The sequence below is a fragment of the Schistocerca serialis genome, chromosome 1 (assembly GCF_023864345.2).
Source record: "Schistocerca serialis cubense isolate TAMUIC-IGC-003099 chromosome 1, iqSchSeri2.2, whole genome shotgun sequence".
In the NCBI taxonomy this organism is placed as follows: Eukaryota; Metazoa; Arthropoda; class Insecta; order Orthoptera; family Acrididae; genus Schistocerca; species Schistocerca serialis.
Window position 1 is genome coordinate 195,739,163 of NC_064638.1, and position 18,548 is coordinate 195,757,710.

An 18,548-nucleotide genomic window follows, 5' to 3' on the forward strand; every position below is an offset into this window, starting at 1 on the left:
TATGTAGTGGATGAGTGTTGTCTGTGTAATTGGCCCTTCGTGTGTTATGCTGCCCCAAGACGTGTACTTGTACAGTTTCTAACTTCAATACTCAACTTATTGTGTGAATGAGTATACTATGATAGCATTCAAAATGTTTAAATTCGGTTAGTAATTATGAAAAATACTGAAAACAAATTTTTGTGTCGTCTAGAAGATATTAGATACGACAGTTGGAACTGGCTGACAATGTTATCCATTTAGTGACGTAGACAAGTGGTCGACAACTGCGGTCCCCGGTCCACATGCGGCTCTAATGAAGTTATGATCTAGCGCGCTGGTCTCCGACGTATTTTATAATAATATGCATCTAGCAAATAACAAATGAATCCAAATTCGTCAACTCACGTTTCCTGTTCAGTAAGAGGTAAGGTAAGCATACTCAAGCCGAAAGTAATATTTTGGAATGTGCTTAAAATGAATTGAGACTCGTGAATTCGGCCATGAGCCAAGTAAACTCGGCCGCTTTCATCAGGAGCAAAAGACGCTCATCTCGAATGTTTTTCTTATAGTGAGTCGTAATGGTCTGATTACCAATAAGGACCTTCCCATGCACCTGTCAAGGGATATCAACATTATAAAACTACACATGACAGGTAAACTTAATTTTTATAGGAATAGGGTGCACTGGACTCAGTTAGACAGGCTCACTGTGTTCTTTCTGTTAGTCTATAGAAAATTAATCAGCAGTACTTTATATTATTTTCTACAATAGCAAACATCATGGCAGTCATACTGTGAGATTCTGTCAGTGGTGGTTCCCGTGAGTGGTCCATGCGACAACGATTGTACCACTCAGCGTCAGCATTCGCGATGCGTGAACGCATCACAAAGTTCTTAACTGATGTCTAATCGACACACTGCCGTTTAAAATTCTTGTTCCCTGTACAGGAGGATATTAATATCACAAACACGGCTTAACATTGACAGCAACACCTGAATGACTTTTTCTAAGAAGGAGTCATTCATAGCCAACAGCTGCGAATGGTAAGTATTTAATCATTTCTAGTTTCAAATAAACGGTTCCATTTGTAATTGATATCAACATTTAATAGCTTTGCAGAAGGATTACCTGTGTCTATACGAAAAAGGCCAAGAATAAGTTTTGTCTAAAACCGACTCATTTGTGAAATCAACAGCGTGCTGGAGGAAGTATACTAGATGTGTTATAACTAATGGGCGAAAACGCATCCAATTGAAAGAACACGATAGTGGAAGCAGAAGACTCTGTTAAATATGGGCTCTAAAACGCATACCATAGGGTCTATGAACACTTCTTCACTTTCAATACTGTGAAACAAATCTGTTCTTCTGCAGGCTCTATGTCTTCCTTTATTTTGAGAGGTAGTAGCATGGACCAAAACATGAAGGGCTGTAAGATCCATAACTGAAGTCATGGTGACTTGTTCAATAGAAGAGATGTATTCCACAGAAGCTGAGATATTCATGTCCACATAGCTTTAAGGGTGTCCAGTTTAGAGCACATTTTTACTGGACACCCTTTTCCTTCTTTTGGTGCACACTACCACCTCTGAAAACATGGAAGGTAAAGAGGTTGCTGTAGAGCCATACTAGTAAATGTAGAGTATTAGAGACTCACAGCATATTAATTTATATAGACCAGCAGCTGATAATACGATCGGTCCACCAGACGCCCCAGGTGGCACCCCATAGTGTCAGTATTCGCTCTTGAACAAAATAAGGAGAGACATAGGGCAAAATGCATTGTTGTACATAAACATATACACTATGTGAGCTTAAGTATCCGGAGATTTGGCTGAAAAAGAGTTACAAGTTTGTGGCGCCCTCTATCGGTAACGCTGTAATTCAATATGGCGTTTGTCCACCTTTGGCCTTGATGACAGCTTCCACTCTCGCAGGCATACGTTCAATCAAGTGCTGGAAGTGTTCTTGGGGAATGGCAGCCCATGCTTCACGGAGTGCTGTACTGAGGAGAGGTATCAATGTCGGTCGGTGAGGCCTCGCACGAACTCGGCGTTCCAAAGCATCCCAAAGGTGTTCTGTAGGATTCAGGTCAGGATTCAGTGCAGGCCAGTCTATTATAGGGATGTTATTGTCGTGTAAACGCTCCGCCATAGGCCATGCATTATGAACAGGTGCTCGATCGTGTTGAAAGATTCAATCGTCATCCCCAAATAGCTCTTCACCAGTGGGAGACGAGAAGGTGTTTGAAACATCATTGTGGGCCTGTGCTGTGACAGTCCCACGCATAACAACAAGGGTGGAAGCCCTCTCCATGAAAAACATGACCACACCATAACACGACGGCCTCCGAATTTTATTCTTGGCACTACACACGCTGGCAGATGACGTTCACCGGGCATTCCCCACACCCACACCCTGCCATCTTAGCGCCATATTGCGTACCGTGATTCGTCACTCCACACAATGTTTTTCCACCGTTCAATCGTCCAATGTTTACGTCCCTTCCACTATGCGAGGCGTCGTTTGACATTTACCGGCGTAATGATGGATTATGAGCAGCCGCTCGACCATGAAATCCAAGTTTTCTTACCTCCCGCATAACTGTCGTAGTACTTGCAGTGGATACTGATGCAGTTTGGAATCCTTGTGTGATGGTCAGGATAGATGTCTGCCTATTACTCAGTTCGGCCCTCTTCAATTATCTCCGGTCTCTCTCAGTCAACAGGTGAAGTCGGCCCACACACTTTTGTGCTGTGTGTGTCCATTCACGTTTCCACTTCACTATCACATGGGAAACAGTGGACCAAGGGATGTTTAGGAGTGTGGAATTTTCGCATACAAACGTATGCCACAAGTGACACCAATCACCTGACCACGTTCGAAGTCCATGAATTCCGCGGAGCGCCTCATTCTGTTCTCTCACGATGTTTAATCACAACTGCCCACCTCCGGTAGCTGAGTGGTCAGCGCGACAGAATGTCAATCCTGAGGGCCTGGGTTCGATTCCCGGCTAGGTCTTGGATTTTCTCCACTCAGGGACTGGGTGTCGTGTTGTGCTAATTATCATCAATTCATCCCCGTCAACGCGCAAGTTGCTGAAGTGGCGTCAAATCGAAAGACTTGCACCCGGCGAACGGTCTACCCAACGGGCGGCCCGAGTCGCACGACATTTACATCACTACAGACGTCGCTGTTATGGAGTACCTGGCAGCGCAATGCACCAAATATGAAAAAGGTATGTTTTTGGGGCTTGGATACATTTGATCACATAGTGTATCTTCAAAAATATTAAAACTAAAATAGCAAAACTTGAAACTATTAAGTACGGTACAACATAATGCCTGATATTCTGAGAAATTTTGGTTTGAAAATACGCATCGAGATACGACACATTTTTAATAATTGGAAATTTTAATTACTATTGCTTCTATAATGTACCTTTTCTCGTAAACTAATCAAGCAATAAGACTGGAATTTCTCAGTTTACATCTGCATAAGACGATAATAAAACATATGGAACACTTTGAAATTAATTTTTTAATTTTTAGTTACCTCGGACTACTTTATTTTCCTCAAGTTTTAAAAGAAAACTTTTCGCAGAGAAAAGATAACCAAAAAGTGTTGCGTATGGTTACTCATTAAGTATTCTTAACAACTATGCCGAATTTCAGGACGTTAGATTTCATAGTTCCCGATAAAAGATAGGTTGTAGCTCAGAAACATCTGTTTGTGGTAATTCGCATTTAAAGTTTTTATTTCAGTTTCTGGCAGTATTGCTATACCTCTAGTGACTAATACTGTCCACACCCATAATCTTTATTTTCTTCCTCGTTTTTCTCGAGTAATGTCTTCCCCTGCCTCCTTTGGCTAGCGAACTTTTGCATTTTTTCTTCTGCTGCCTTGTTCAGTTGCGCTTCATCGATGCTTCTGTATATCTTCAATGTGAATGTACCTGCAGGCCCTTAATCCTACCCACATGTGTACTAGTGAACACTAGACAGCCATCATACGCAGCTATCTTCACAATTATTGGGGACACTGTTACCATACAGCCTAAGGCCCTTTGAACGACAATTACCAATTGCGCATGTAACATTAATCATATGGCCAAGTATTTCTAAGCCAACTAAACTGAATCCACTGGAAATCTCGTCTTTGGCACTTTACACAGTATCAGCAAATCCTTCACTAATTTAATTTAATGATCTCAGTGACTTTACGAAAATTGTCCTTCAGACTTCGGAACAGCATCAGTAACATTATTATTTAAGTTTTCTGTACCTTTTACAAGAGGAATTCGAGTTTTCGTCACTTTTTTAAATATGCGTCCACTGCTACGACCCATTTCCAGCACAACACGTTGAAATATGCAAAAGTAGAACCTGAAATACACTCCTGGAAATTGAAATAAGAACACCGTGAATTCATTGTCCCAGGAAGGGGAAACTTTTTTGACACATTCCTGGGGTCAGATACATCACATGATCACACTGACAGAACCACAGGCACATAGACACAGGCAACAGAGCACGCACAATGTCGGCACTAGTACAGTGTATATCCACCTTTCGCAGCAATGCAGGCTGCTATTCTCCCATGGAGACGATCGTAGAGATGCTGGATGTAGTCCTGTGGAACGGCTTGCCATGCCATTTCCACCTGGCGCCTCAGTTGGACCAGCGTTCATGCTGGACGTGCAGACCGCGTGAGACGGCGCTTCATCCAGTCCCAAACATGCTCAATGGGGGACAGATCCGGAGATCTTGCTGGCCAGGGTAGTTGACTTACACCTTCTAGAGCACGTTGGGTGGCACGGGATACATGCAGACGTGCATTGTCCTGTTGGAACAGCAAGTTCCCTTGCCGGTCTAGGAATGGTAGAACGATGGGTTCGATGACGGTTTGGATGTACCGTGCACTATTCAGTGTCCCCTCGACGATCACCAGTGGTGTACGGCCAGTGTAGGAGATCGCTCCCCACACCATGATACCGGGTGTTGGCCCTGTGTGCCTCGGTCGTATGCAGTCCTGATTGTGGCGCTCACCAGCAAGGCGCCAAACACGCATACGACCATCATTGGCACCAAGGCAGAAGCGACTCTCATCGCTGAAGACGACACGTCTCCATTCGTCCCTCCATTCACGCCTGTCGCGACACCACTGGAGGCGGGCTGCACGATGTTGGGGCGTGAGCGGAAGACGGCCTAACGGTGTGCGGGACCGTAGCCCAGCTTCATGGAGACGGTTGTGAATGGTCCTCGCCGATACCCCAGGAGCAACAGTGTCCATAATTTGCTGGGAAGTGGCGGTGCGGTCCCCTACGGCACTGCGTAGGATCCTACGGTCTTGGCGTGCATCCGTGCGTCGCTGCGGTCCGGTCCCAGGTCGACGGGCACGTGCACCTTCCGCCGACCACTGGCGACAACATCGATGTACTGTGGAGACCTCACGCCCCACGTGTTGAGCAATTCGGCGGTACGTCCACCCGGCCTCCCGCATGCCCACTATACGCCCTCGCTCAAAGTCCGTCAATTGCACATACGGTTCACGTCCACGCTGTCGCGGCATGCTACTACCAGTGTTAAAGACTGCGATGGAGCTCCGTATGCCACGGCAAACTGGCTGACACTGACGGCGGCGGTGCACAAATGCTGCGCAGCTAGCGCCATTCGACGGCCAACACCGCGGTTCCTGGTGTGTCCGCTGTGCCGTGCGTGTGATCATTGCTTGTACAGCCCTCTCGCAGTGTCCGGAGCAAGTATGATGGGTCTGACACACCGGTGTCAATGTGTTCTTTTTTCCATTTCCAGGAGTGTTAGTTTGTAGCACGAACTGTTAAAGAAAGCCTACGTTGTAAGCAAACGAACAACTAAGATAATCTTTCTCACAGCCTTCTAGAATCATCTGCAGTCCGTTTTGATAGTGTGAACGAAAAATTAAAGCAGAAAAAATTTCTAATGCAGACAAGATGAAGCTCACATCATAAAAAGAGAGGGCGCGGCAGGCGCAGTCGCCCAAACAAACTCTTTTTAAACATGTTTCTAGCCAAAATTTCATTGTGAAGCGTTGCGATATTATTCTTATAGAACGAATCTATTAAATTACGCAATAAAAATATCGAATGTTTTCCGCTATCTCCCCTTAATGACCACTGATATAGGCAAATGTATTGACTGGAAGTAGAGTGAATGAAGATTTAAAGAGAAGAATGTGTAGTAGACAATATTTAAGTCAGAGCTGTTTTACATGTGTTTATAAATATAAGGACTACGGGTAGAGGTAAACAGTTAGACTGAACACTATCACCCTGAAAAAATATGAATAGACCTATATAGAAATGTAGATATGCACTGAAACTGAGGTAGTCTCTAGAGTGGAACGTGGTGACGGGGTTACTAAGTAGTATATCACGTTTCCACTGTAAACATGACGTAACGGTGTAAACTTCAAATGCGCTCTTACTCTTTGGACTCAGTGAAGGTATAACGTCCTACAGAAGAACGATGCAGCAGAACGACTGAAACTGAATTTTCCGCCCGGTATCGCGAATGATCGGAGCGAGTAAATCGAGTTTGGCGAAATCAAGCGCGGACGTGAGTTTCCGCAGTGGATCGGCCGCTTCCCCTGTTGCTGTCTCTGCGTGCGCTTCCGTTTCCTGTTCCGCCTACGTCACTCCCCCCTCAGACAGCCTCGCGGACACACGGTTGTCCACAGACCGGCCTTCTGACTAACCGGATAACCATAGCCGGCTGCCCCGCGGAAGACACGCAGCTTCCTGCGGTGAAATTCGATACAGCTAACAGAAAAACTCCACCGATCTGATCTCACTGAACGCCAGCCGTAGTCGCGACAGCCGACGTTTGTGGGACGTCTTTGATTCAGTAACATTGTTGTTCTAATTCCAGTTAGTCTACTCACAGGAAACTGTTATCCGCTTTGTCTGGCTGCCACACAACGACGTTTTGTGTTCAAATAATTAGTTTCAGTCTGGACCGTAATCATACAATGTGTATATAATTGAAGTTCCACTTTCAAAAGGCTGCAGAAAGAGAACTATTGGTCAGAACGACGACAAATTTGAACTCTATATTAATGGCACAGGGGAAAACGTCGCGGAAGAAAAACTGAAACAAGAAAATCAACAACAATTTTACCAATAGATGACACTGCACGAGTTTTACCGTTATGGGGCAGCTGAAAATGGCAGGTGAGTCGCAATATGACGGCTATGGTTTGAGTTGCCCATTATATTATCCGTACCAGTCAGAGTGCCTGACCGCACAAATTCGGGTGTCAACAGTTGTGGCACTGTGAATTAGGCAAGCCCAGGCCGGCCGGTTGGCCGTGCGGTCTAACGCAAGGCTTTCCGGGAAGGGAAGGAGCGCCTGGTTCCCGGCACGAATCCGCCCGGCGTGTTTGTGTCGAGGTCCGGTGAACCGGCCAGTCTGTGGATGGTTTTTAGGTGGTTTTCCATGTGCCTCGGCGAATGCGGGCTCATTCCCCGCATTCCGCCACAGTTACACTATGTCGGCGATTGCTGCGCAAACAAGTTCTCCACGTACGCGTACACCATCATTACTCTACCACGCAAACATAGGGGCTACACTCGTCTGGTGTGAGACGTCCCCTGGGGTGTCCACCGGAGGCCGAACCGCACAATAACCCTGGGTTCGGTGTGGGGCGGCGCAGGGGGGAAGTGGACTGCGGTAGTCGTCGTGGGGTTGTGGACCGCTGCGGCTGCGGCGGGGACGAAGCCTCTCCGTCGTTTCTAGGTCTCCGGTTCACATACAATACAATAAAATACTATAAGTAAGCCCATCCACCAAGGCATGCTGTTACCACATGGGAATGGAAAAAATTTGTGCAGAGGCTAAAAACCACTTAAAAGCAAAATATTATAGGTTTCTTGCGGAATCAAATTAGTTTTTAAGAGTCCTGGTTCCAAAAACCGCATTAAAAACAAAATGAGACAGGTTTTTGATTTTGAGAATGCCGAAATACGTATTCAGTGTGAAGTCCACCGTTTCGTGCCACAGGTGGAAATGGAGAAACAGCATCTCCATAAAGATTGGATTGTCTCTGCGAACACGACCAGTATACGTAGCGCAATGCATGCCTTCAATTCAGCTACGGTGGTTATTGGAGCACTTAACACGACATATTCCTCATGACAACACAGCCAGAAGTTACACGGATTAAGATCAGGTGACCTGGACTGCTAGGCTGTAGGAAATGACGGCTGGTGATTCTAAGATTACCGAACTGCTTCTGCAGCAGGCACTTCACTTTCTGTGCGTTGTGTGGAGGTGCGCCATCTTGCACAGAAATGATCTACTCACACATCCATGTTGTTGAAGGGTTGGACAGACGTTGCTGCACAAACGGTAGAGGTAACAGGACCCGCAGGACTACTCTCCTCCAAAAAATACTACCCTAAGACGCCGCTAACTCGCACCACACACTCACTCTCTTTTGTAGAATAAACTGGTCCGGTTCGCATGAGTGTCGCTTTTCCTTTGCCCTTATTCTGCAACTCTGCGGTCTGATATGTCAAAAAACGACTCTAAACACTATCGGACTTAACATCTGAGGTCATCAGTTCCCTAGACTTAGATCTACTTAAACCTAACTAACCTAAGGACATCACACACATCCATGCCCGAGGCAGGATTCGAACCTGTGACCGTAGCAGCAGTGCGATTCCGGAACGAAGCGAGTAGAAACGCTCGGCCACCTATATCTCCTTGGAGATGGAAAAGGGCTTCATCTGCCCACATAATGCTCCATGGCCATTCATTGTCCAGTTCTAAGCGAGCAAGAAATATCAGAGCCAATGTTTGTCTCACTGGCAGGTTAGCAAGAAGCAGCTCGTGAAGAACGGTGATTTTGTATGGATCACAATGCTGAATGTTTGTAGGATTTTATGCACCGCACTCGCAGACACGTCCAACTCTCGGGCAAGTTCTCGTGCACTGCGTATCTGCACAGCAGCCCTCGATCTCTGCTGCAATTCTGTGGCCACATACAGAGAGACGTTGGATCAACTCCTTTCCTCCTTCTGTCGCACTGTACTTCAAAAGAGCATGTCTTTTTCCAATTCTGTAATCATTTTCTCCAGACGCTTGGCAGATATCGGAATAATGCCTTTTTTCATAATCTTGAGTGTCGGGAACTTCTACAGCGCTCGTGGTGTGCAAATGGCTCCGAGCACTATGGGACTTAACATCTGAGGTCATCAGTCCCCTAGAACTTATAACTACTTAAACCTAACTAACCTAAGGACATCACACACATCCATGCCCGACAGCAGTATTCGAACCTGATACCGTAGCGGTCGTGCGGTTCCAGACTGTAGCGCCTAGAACCGGCCGCGGTGGTCACGCGGTTCTGGGCGCGCAGTCCAGAACGGTGCGACTGCTACGGTCGCAGGTTCGAATCCTGCCTCGGGCATGGATGTGTGTGATGTCCTTAGGTTAGTTAGGTTTAAGTAGTTCTAAGTTCTAGGGGACTGATGAACACATCAGTTGAGTCCCATAGTGCTCAGAGCCATTTGAACCATTTTTGTAGCGCCTAGAACCGCCCAGCCACTCCGGCCGACATATAGCCATTACAATATGGCATTACACGCCTAGTGCAGATTCAATGTAAACCCACTTGGTTGTGATTTGCATAACATCGTGATTCTGTCCCTTAAATTGCGTATCAGGTAAGGGTCCCATAATACCAAACATGTGAGTAGTTTCCAAAGGATGACATCCAAGACAAATATTTATTGGATAATTCTGTGTAAGTAAGTGATTTTGGTACTTCGTAAGCAAAATAACATACAGTAGACGAAGCAAGGAGGAAATTTTCGGCAGGCTAGCGCAGGCAGAGAGGACATTCTTAAGCAAAAGAAGTCTACTGCTGTCAAAAATCGGCCTTAATTGGCTGAAGATTTTTGTGAGATTATGCGTGTGGAGAACAGCATTATTTGGAGGTTGGTTGGTTGGTTGGTTGGTTGGTTTTGGGGAAGGAGACCAGACAGCGTGGTCATCGGTCTCATCGGATTAGGGAAGGATGGGGAAGGAAGTCGGCCGTGCCCTTTCAGAGGAACCATCCCGGCATTTGCCTGGAGTGATTTAGGGAAATCACGGAAAACCTAAATCAGGATGGCCGGACGCGGGATTGAACCGTCGTCCTCCCGAAGGCGAGTCCAGTGTCGAACCACTGCGCCACCTCGCTCGGTATTTGGAGGTACTCATGGACTGAAACAGTTGAGAATCGGAGCGACGGAAAAGTTATGTTGTAGAATGATGTAGAAAAGCAGGTGCACTGATAAGATCTGAAATGAGGAGGTTCTTTGCCGAAACGTCGAGGAATAGAACAGTTAGAAAAACGTGGACATGAAAAGTGACAGTTGACAGGACATGCGTTCGGACATCATGAGAAAACTTCCATTGTACTTGAGGCATCTGTAGCAGACAAAAACAGACATTGTGATACATACAGGAAATACATGAGATTGTCGGTTTCAAGTACTATTCTGATATGAGCACAGAGACACATACACGAAATGGGTGCGATACGCATGCAACCAGTTACTAGAGTGATGACTCAAAAAAGAGTACTGGCACTGTGGGCTCGAAATGTGCACAAAGGGCGTGCGTATTAATTAGTGCATTGGAAGTCAATAGGATGTACTTTTCGGCGTGTCTCGATGGAGAGTTGTCGTTGGCAAGGTATCTCACTGACGTAACCGGGAATCTCTGGTTACAGGCTAGAATTTTCGTCTCGGAGCTTTTATAACACTGGCACACTCCTATTTCCGCTGATTTCTCAATTTATGGGGCAGTAAGCGTCGGACGACGTCCGTTTACTGCAAGCATGGAACTACGCTAAGTTTATATTTTAATAGTGCTCTAGTATGAGTTGGATAGTAGCGGGAATGAAATGTGCTTCGAACGAATTTCGTTAAATTTCAGAGGTATTTGCAGACATGAATATATTCCAAGGGGTCCAGGGCATGTACTATACTATTTGTTATTCTGTATTCTGCCAAAGGCAACTCTAGCGTCGTCGAAGAATTTCAGCAGTTGAAGTAACGTCGTGCAATGGTACAGCAGATGGCCATGCAGCTTCAGAATTTGCCTTTTCTCTCGAGTAATTCCAAACACTATAGCGCTTAGTGCTCGTTTTTTTTTCGGTAGCAGATAAATCGTTAGTGGCCGCTGGGTCGCGGTTACTACCGTTCCTCAGTACGTGCTCCGACATTTTATGACACTAATTATGAATTACACTGTCCAGTTACATGAATATGACGGCCTGTTAAAGGCCTGAATAACCAACTTTTGCAGTGCGGACTGCTGCGATATGTACAGGAAGTGAGTCAGTGGGGAACTGGGAGACACCAACAGGGACGTGGAACCAGTGTAGTGGGCAGATGCGCTAGGATATTCGCATGACGACACATAGTGCCAAGAGTACTATCGACGTGATCCCACGGGTGCTCGAATGGGTTTAAATTCGCTGAGTTTTGTGGCCAAGTGAGTACGGTGTACTCATCCTGACGCTCTTCGAACAACGTACGTGCACTGCGAGCTGTGTGACTCGTTGTGTTGTGCTGCTGGGAGATGCCAACGTGCACAGCAAAAATAGGGGCGGGCGTGGTCCCAAACGGTAGGTGCATACTCATGACCCATTGTGCCTTCCAGAATGACTTCATCACCCAGACAATGCTACGAAAACATGCCCCAGACCATCACGCCCTCTCCTCCAGCCTGGACGCTTCCGACGATTGTTGCAGTGTGTTTGCTTTGAGCCGTTTCACGCTGTATTCACCAACAGTCATCCGTCATCCGAAAAGGCCGTTTGTGCCAATCAATGGACGTCCAGTCGCGGTACTGGCGTGCAGATTTCAGCCTTCGTAGCCAATGACTAGCAGGCAGCATGAATGCATGAACCAGGCGCCAGCCGCAGAGGGCCATATGCAGCAACGTTCGGTAACGGTCGTTGTGGAGATACTGTTGGTCACCTCTTGGTCCATCTGGGCGTTCAGTTGCACAACTGCTGGACGTCTGTTCCCCCTCACACATAGCCGTTTCCCTTGTTATCTTCAGCCCGTGGTACACCACAGTTGAATCGACATCAGTTATGTACAGCTCCATTTTGCCATGCACCATGCGCCTCTAAGGAGTGAAATTATTCCTAACAAGTTCCTCATGAAATAGTCGTTCCTTGGTCTTTGCGTATCTTTCTTCGAACAATAAAGGAGCTACAGGTATATCGATGCTCTCAGTCAGTCTGGGAAAAGTTCCTAATGAACCAACATTATTCTTTCTTATTTTCGTAAGTAATGTTTTCTGTAATAACCACGCATTGAGCGGCATCCCATGGTCTTCAAAGGCTGGGGGCTTACTTTTCACCTGCCCGATAGTGACCTATATTGTATGACTCAAAGATAGTGTCTACACTCGGAACACAAAAGGGATTTCTGCTGAGGTTCCTCGTACATTCCATCTCATAAAACGTTCTCGCAAGTGGTCGCCACAGGAACCTCTCCGTGTTGCGAAACTCGAACGGCAACGCCGCAGGGCGCCAGCAATAGTTCTGCCGGCCATCAGCCTTTGTGTGTTCGCCACCCGTTGTGGTCGATTCTGAGAATAAGCTCAACGGAGTGATTGGCCGTTCCGGCATTCAGTTCACTGGCTGTGTCGTCCAGCTTGCTTCCAAAACATTTCCTTGCTTTCCAATGGCACCTACATTGGTTTTTTTACTATTGGAAGTAACGATCACGCATACATTTAAGAACAATTAATTACGCAAGTCACGGACGTGTCTCTACTTATAATCTCGGGCACTTGCATATATTTCTTGTAAATTGCGAAAAATGGTCATGTAACATTACTTAATAAGCCTTCAAGCTTCTCACATATCTGGGTTCAAATGGTTCAAATGGCTCTGAGCACTATGGGACTTAACATCTGAGGTCATCAGTCCCCTAGAACTTACAACTACTTAAACCTAACTAACCTAAGGACAGAACACACATCCACGCCAAAGGCAGGATTTGAACCTGCGACCGTAGCTGTCGCACGGTTCCAGACTGAAGCGCCTAGAACCGCTCGGCCACTACATATCTGGGAACCTATGTTGTAAGATCTTACATTAATTAACAGTCGGCAATAGGGCACCATGTCAAATGCCTTTTAGAAACCTAGGAATGTGGAATATAGCTTGGAATATAACTTTGAGTGTCCTCTTTCTCCCACATCACTTCATTATGAAACAGTAATCACTTTCACTACTAAGTTAAAAACATTGCTGAAACACGTCAGCCCCCAAAATAACACGTTTTGTACTCACGCAAGGGAACCACTCGCCAGTATTCTCTTTACCCCCTAATCGCAGCAGTTTTGAGAAACTACATTGCTTAGTTGTGTGCAGCATTTATCTCTGTGTATCCATGAATGGGATGTCTCATGAAGTCAGGTACTTAGATTCCCTGAGCCAGTTACAGCGCTCACCACGGAAATTTCAATTTGAGACAAGCTGGTCGCCGTGGGACGCTACTGTGGGCTCAGCTGTTGCGTAAGGGAAACACAGTGGTGATATTTTTACGATGAATGATGCAGACATACAGTTTCAACCTGCTATTTCAGATTTTTGTGTGAGTTTGCTTGATGCTGTTGGCTTAATCTGTGCTTTTCACGCATACTACTTTCGTTTCCTGCACATCGTACAGCCTTTCAGTCGCGTCTATACAGAGCAGGTTCTTGCATTCCGTATTAGTTAAGGTATAGTGGAAATCTGCATTTCTCTGTGATCAGGTCGGAGTCTTTGGGCTAGTAAATGAACATGACCAGTTGTGATTGACACTTCCGTGAACACCGATGGCATTCAAACGCTTTCTCTCTCTGGGCTGAAACTAGGAAGAATGCAGTGACTCTATTGCCTTTTGGCCTTGTTAAGTAACGAAATCAGTGATGATAATTGTGCAGTATTTTAGACGGACTGTAATCGCCCAAATAGGGTTACTCATCCTGTAAATAATCTACTGGAACATCAGACAATTTGCGTTCATATTTTCCTTGCATGAACTGGTTGCCTTCGTATGAACTTGCAACCATATACCTCTATACAAGGAGACCGGGCGCTCTCAGATGCCAGCAAGGCCTGCCCTCGGCTTTCCCCCACTCTGACAGCCGCCACTACCCCCCCCCCCCCTCTAATCACATAGCCACGTACGTTACTGCACCGAACGGATCCACTAGGTCCGATTACTTCCCGTCGTTTCTATCGCAATCGGTGTTCGTGATAAAACAGAACTAGTGGGTCGAAAATGGCTGAGGAGGAGTTAAAATCATCGTAACGGAAGTCCTTTGATCTTTAATCCGCAGTGGTAAAAAGAGTACTTTTTTGTTGGAACGCGAAACCTCGGTGATTGATTTAAAATGCAACATTGTCTTCACGGAAGAAGTACGATGTGAAGCGACATTATCAACTGCTTCACGTGAAGGATATAGTCCGTTTCATTACTGAAGAAAGAAAAGCCAATCTTATAGAACTGTAGCGGGAAAAGGAGAAAGACGTGCGAATACATATAGATAATTATAACATTGATTCACGTTATAACTGTTATTAATAATATGTTATGTGCATTTTCCGCCATTTTTACCTTTTCTTGTACAAATTTACGGGACGAAAACCTCATCATCCACAACGATGTAGCGATGACACTAAGCTATCTTGTAGCTCTTAAATTAGCTAAAACATCACGGCCCTTCGGTGGTGGTGAATATGTGAAAGAAAGTTTCGTTGATGCCGCAACTATTTTATGCCCAGCATGTCTTCCTGCTTTTGGAACCGTTCCTCTTTCAAGGAGAACGGTTTGCAGGCGCATTGTAAAAATGGCACACGATGTGGAAGTTCATATGAGAAACAGGATCAAAGATTTGGTTTTTCTTTCATTAGCATTGAACGAAAACACTGACGTATCTGATGTTGCTCAGCTTGCAGTCTTTTTATGAGGGGTTTATTAGCATTGGGGAACTCCTCGATTTAGTGTCAATGCATTACCAGAACCATGGCAGACGATATATTTTCGCGCGGTGAACATATAGTAGAGAAATACGAGCTATGTTGGGAAAAACTTTCATCGATTGCAACAGATGGTCCTCCTACAATTGTTAGTCATAAGTCTGGTGTCGTTTCTTTGATACGAAAAAAGTTGAAATCCGTCGGTGTGCAGCAGCAACTACCAGCAATATATTGCGTTCTTCACCATCATAATTTGCAAGAAAATTGTGCCAGACTAATTGGCGACACGGACGTGGTTATAAAAACAGTTAACATTCTCAGATCGCAGGATCTGGGACATAGAAATTTATATCGTTCCTGGCAGATATCGAGTGTGAATACGACGATTGTCCATATTTTTGTGGAGTACACTGGTTGAGTGGAGGTGTTGTTTTTGAACGATTTTTTAGTTTACGTAAAGATATAGCGTTATTCATGGATGCGAAAGGAAAACCGGTGAAACAATTGGACGACCGACAGTGGATTTTAGGCCTTTCGTTTATAACTGACGTAACCAAGCATCTGAATTGTGTGAATGCAGCTCTGCAAGGTTTAAATAAGGTAATTAACGAAATGTTTGACACTGTTTTGGCATTCAAGAGAAAACTGAATTTGTGGGCAAAGCAACTGTCAAATGTCGTGTGTACACTTCGTGAGCGTTGCACTAGTTGGTAGTGAAAACAATTTGGAAGAGGAGGGGCTCAAAGAACATTTTGATGGGTTTGTAACGGTGCTACAGTCTCTCGAAGGCATTTTTGATAGTGGATTTGAGGACTTAAATCGACTGGAATGCGATGTCAACCTTTTTGCCACTCCTTTAGCAGTTAACGTTGAAAATGAGCCTTTTGGAGTTCAGCTGGAACTCATTGACTTTCAATGTAAACGTGAGCTGAAGGAGAAGTTTGGAACTGCAGAATCCTTGGAAAATTTCTACACATATTTCGCACGTGAACAGTTTCCATTGTTATTAAATATATCTGCTCCTGTGTGTAGTTTCTTTGGTACAACATACTTGTTGGAAAGTATTTTATCCGTAATTAAACAAACAAAATCGAAGCTTAGGAGTGGTCTTACTGATGTTCTTGTGACTGGTGCAGTGCGCCTATTGACCAGTAATTTCATACCAAATATCGAGATGCTAGTTCAGAATCATTGTAAATACATCGACGATGATGTAAATTAATGCTAATGTCCTATTCGTATGTAGTACCCCTCCTCCAAACTACACACATCAGTGTAAATATAACTTAACATTTACGGTACAAATGTGTTCGTTTCTTAATCCTTTACGTCTGTATCCTATTTGTGGCCGTGAAAGTAGAACGTATTACAATGGTTCGAAACTGTGTTTAATCCATACATGGCCTACCGTTGCATGGCACAGGATACACAAACTTCGGGTAAGCACGTTTTACACTTATGACCCACACACGCATGTTGTGCACATATGATAGGCCCGCCGACAACCGTGTAACGCTGCGGAGTTCACGGACGCCACATGCGCGTGAAACGACCTCTGACGTATGTGTGTTCCACCTGCACAAGAATGTTAGCTAGTCCATACTCAGCTATGTGCGCGAAGCGCTCTCCCACCGTCACCGGTTGCCCCCGTGCAGTGTGCACACCCAAGCGGTTCCAGGCGCTTCAGTTCGGAACCGCGATGCAGCTATGGTCGCAGGTTCGAATCCTGCCTCGGGCATGGATGTCCTTAGGATAGTTAGGTTTAAGTAGTTCTAAGTTCTAGGGGACTGATGACCTCAGATGTTAAGTCCCATAGTGCTCAGAGCCATTTGAAACTTTTCGTTGCCATCGCGGCTCACTGTGCCCGCGGGCAACCATGCGGGCAGCTCTCGTGCCCACCTCTGCTCTATACGCTTGGGCCTGTACTGGGTTTGCCCATTTTAACCGGTTTGCTTCAGTAAGGAATGCAGTTGCTTTACTTCGTAATGTGACCTACCATTGTCTTCAGTAACATTTACTGTTATCAGGTAACTCGACATGATACAGTTTGCTGATGTATACGGTTTGGAGGAACGATATCGACAGGTAAGTCTCTTCAACATAAATTTCATCACTGTTAGGATCTGACAGTTCTTGTTCTAGGTAGATTGTTTCAGATCGTTCAGATGGCAAATACATTTCATTTCACGTCTTTCGCATGTAAGATGCAGCTCATTACACTTCTGGTCATTAATGCAACAGTATTCCTGTTTCACTTATTAAGCCCTTTACTTTTCAGTAAATTTCCCGTTGTGCTTGCGAAAATACTACTGTCGTAATTAAAATTTGCAAGTAAGATTTCATTATCAGGGAATAATCCCCCAAAATGTTTTGAAGATCAGGCTAATACTTGTTTCAAAATTTTGATGTAACATTTAGCACAATTTTTCAACCGACAGTAGGCCTGAATGCTTTTCAGAAGAAGTCAGATACGTCTCAGTTATTACACTATTCGTTTACGTGGGTGACAGTAAAAGTAAAATCTGGTAGTCTGAATTATTTAAAAACTCAAATTTATAGATTTATAACTGTAAATCAAAATTCCATACAAACAAGCTTCCGGTAAGCCAACCATACCGTCCGACCGCCATGTCCTTCTCAGCCGACTGGTGTCACTGAATGCAAATATGGAGAGCCATGTGGCCAAAATGCCTCTCTCCTGGCCGTTCTCGGTTTTCATGGCCGGAGCCTCTACTTACTTATTTCTTTATTTATTGTTCCGTGGGACCAAATTACGGAAAAGTCTCCTTCGTCATGGAACGAGTCAATACAAGAAATTCTAACACGATAGTAGAAACAGATAAAATGAAATATAAAAAGAAATTCAGGCGACAATCGGAATTTTAAATAAAGAAAATCAACAATGTAACATTGGAATTTGCTTAATTTTTCAGCTCTTCCAGGAGCTCCTCGACAGAATACAAGGATTGAGCCATGAGGAAACTCTTCGGTTTAGACTTACAAGCGTTTGGGCTACTGCTAAAATTTTTGAGTTCTTGTGGTAGCTTATTGAAAATGGATGTAGCGGAATACTGCACTCCTTTCTGCACAAGAGTCAAGGAAATGCATTCCACATGCCGGTTTGGTTTCTGCCTTGTATTAACAGACTGAAGGCTGCTAAATCTTAGGAATAAGCTAATATTGCTAACAACAAACGACATTAAAGAAAATTATTCTGGGAGGGCAATGTCAGGTTTCCCAGACTATTGAATAGGGGCGACAAGAGGTTCTCGAACTTACTCCACATATAGCTCGAACAGACCGTTTTTGAGCCAAAAATACCCTTTTTGAATCAGAAGAATTACCCAAAAAAATAATACCATGCGATATAAGCGTATAACTTCTCGAACAAGTAGCCCCCCAGTCCATCACCAAGCACTGAGAGCACCCAGGTCGGCAACAGCGCTCAGCTCATCTGGACGATTACCCGTGCTGACAGTAACATAGGTGATCTATGAGAATCGCCGTCACCAATGTGGCACGGCCGGTGGCAAATTTGAGGGTCA